The sequence below is a fragment of the Amyelois transitella genome, chromosome 16 (assembly GCF_032362555.1).
Source record: "Amyelois transitella isolate CPQ chromosome 16, ilAmyTran1.1, whole genome shotgun sequence".
Classification (NCBI taxonomy): Eukaryota; Metazoa; Arthropoda; class Insecta; order Lepidoptera; family Pyralidae; genus Amyelois; species Amyelois transitella.
In genome coordinates, this window is record NC_083519.1 from 2,319,771 (window position 1) to 2,322,473 (window position 2,703).

Genomic DNA, 2,703 nt, shown 5'->3' on the forward strand with positions numbered 1-2,703 from the left:
ATGTGTTGTATGATGTTCATCAGATGATCAGTCAGATTCTGATTCTGTAGCGTTTGATACTCCTTCAATTTATTGGTCTTCCATCTCATTTTTTAGTCTGGAATCTATATCTCAGACTTTATTATAAATTTATGTTTATGATGAATTTATATTCAGCCGGAATCTACTAAGAAAAGGTATAAAGACCCATTCTTGAAGGAATTTTCACATGGTTTGTTTATTTTTGATCAACTTTACGATATGGGGATTTGTGATCAAATATTGCAAGTAAAAAATTTTTTAGACGTCTCTTTCAATGTCTGATTATTTATATTTATTTGAATGATCCTATCACGTTTTCATAAATTACTTTATTGTTTTAGTAAATTTTGTATTCTTATTTATCATTATACATTGAATGGTCAGAATCGATTTGAGCAATTTACGAAACTTAAATTTAAATAATAAATACTAAAACTATGAATTTATTATATCTTACTTGCTTCGTGTTGTCTGAACTAATAAGTGTCTTGTGTGTGAATCTGTCTGTAATTCAAACGTATCTTTAAATAAATAATTAACTGTGTGTTAAGAAAAATGTAATATTTTAGATCCGTGACACAGAATTATTGAAAATCAATCCAGAACAACTTTAAATTATAATTGTTAACTTATTAACATATTATACGGTATTTCATAAAAAATTTATACTTAATCATAATACTATAAGAATTAGACTTAATTAAAAGCCAAATTGGGCTGTGACATTAGCATTATGATTTAATATTATATTTAAGTATAATATCTATTATTAATAATAATATCTATTTTTTCCAATTACGATTTTTACCTTAAAATAACAGAGATTATTTTTTTCATTTATACTTCAGGACCAAAATACAAACAGTTGTTTAACAGCTTTTTTATATCTTCTATCATGATCGTATTTCTCAGAGTATTCAGTAGTTATTTCATAAACAGTTTAAAGATTCTACCGTAAAAAGATTTCATTACATTTAACAAATTAAACATTTGCCTCGTTTTTTTTTTCTAACTAACCTATACTTTTTTCAATATGGTTTAAATTTATCATTATACAATTAGTAATTAATGGATCTAGTAAGAAGCTTTTGCCAATTTGTTCTTAGTCTCAGTATTATAAAATATGGCTGTGTTAGAATTAATATTTAATTATAATTAATCATGTCTTCGCTAGTATTTTATTCATAGGTCATAGTGGTTCCATAGTTAAGTAAGTATGTAGTTATTAGTGTTGTGAATGTTACAATTACTTTTAATAAATTTGCCAACATATAAATTGTTTTTAATTTATATAATATCCTAAGCTCCACGTAACGCCACCGACAAGAGTCAGCTCTTAAATTTAAGAAGAATATCCTTTAACCTTTTGTTCACATAATCGTGTGCCACATAAAAAAAAACAACATTCAATTGAAAGTCTGATTTTTTATAACAATGGAACAATCCCTGCGTCTACATTTATAATTTATAGAACCAGATACAAAGTTTTATTTCTTATTTTTTTTATAGGATGTATTTATATGCATCAAGCATTTTGGGGAAATATGTAAACATACGAGATGCAAGCAATGATTGAGAATTGAACAACTTATATCTGACCCTGATACCTCCATATAAGTAAAAGCAATACCGTTGGGAAAAGAAGGTATCAAATAAGGTCGAAAATGTAACCACTTAGAATATATCTGGTTTAACCTACAATATGAGGTCGATGTTTATAAAAAGAAAGAGAGGAAGAGACCTGCAGTACTTAAAAATGATAACTAGCTAGCTTCAAAAGGAGACGCGGGTTCACACATAATCCATTTTTGGTTTAATTGGCTCTAAAAGTAACGCCTGTTCAATGTTAAATATTTCAAACGTAAGGAAATAACATTAGTTAGAGGCTTACGACAAGTAAATGTCTGTAAGACGTCGATGTACATTCATTGCATTCGATAAAATGAACAAATATTATAGACACTCCGACTTAACTTCAAAACAAACCAATACTAGGTAAAAGAACAAAAGATTGGACAATTCTAAAACGATTTGGTTCACATATTTCCAAAACCACTACTAGTGGAATAAATTCGGGCAATGTAACAGGCCTTTTAAAAACATCGTATGCGTAGAATATGTACATTACAGAAAATTATGTCTATATTTGTTATTGTATTATGTTGTAGTATAACAAACGTAGAAAATGATTAATATTTCAATAAAAATGTAGATTTAAATGTAGATTGTGAAAACACGAAATAAACAATAAATTTACCAAAAAATAACATAATAACTTAACGCACAATTTATTTTTTGAGAAAAAATTTCCAATTCTGAAAGTTACGCTCTAAAATTTTAAATCCAATAAGTACTTTGATTAAAGTTTATGGAGACAATGGTCTGGTCTTGACCCTTTATTTCATGCATTGGCAAAATCAACAAGTAGCCAAAACAATATAATGAAAAGTATTGTACATAAAAAAATATGAAGAGACATCGACATAAAATACATATTTTATTTGTCATCAAGCTGACAATTTTGTTTTTCGGTAGATACTTAATAAACTTTAGAGTTTTGAAGATACTCAAACTTAAAAAAATAAAAAGCGCCGTGTGGTTCCCAGCATCAATACAAAAAATAATAGAACCACTCCATCCCTTTCCCATGGATGTCGTAAACGGCGACTAAGGGATAGGCTT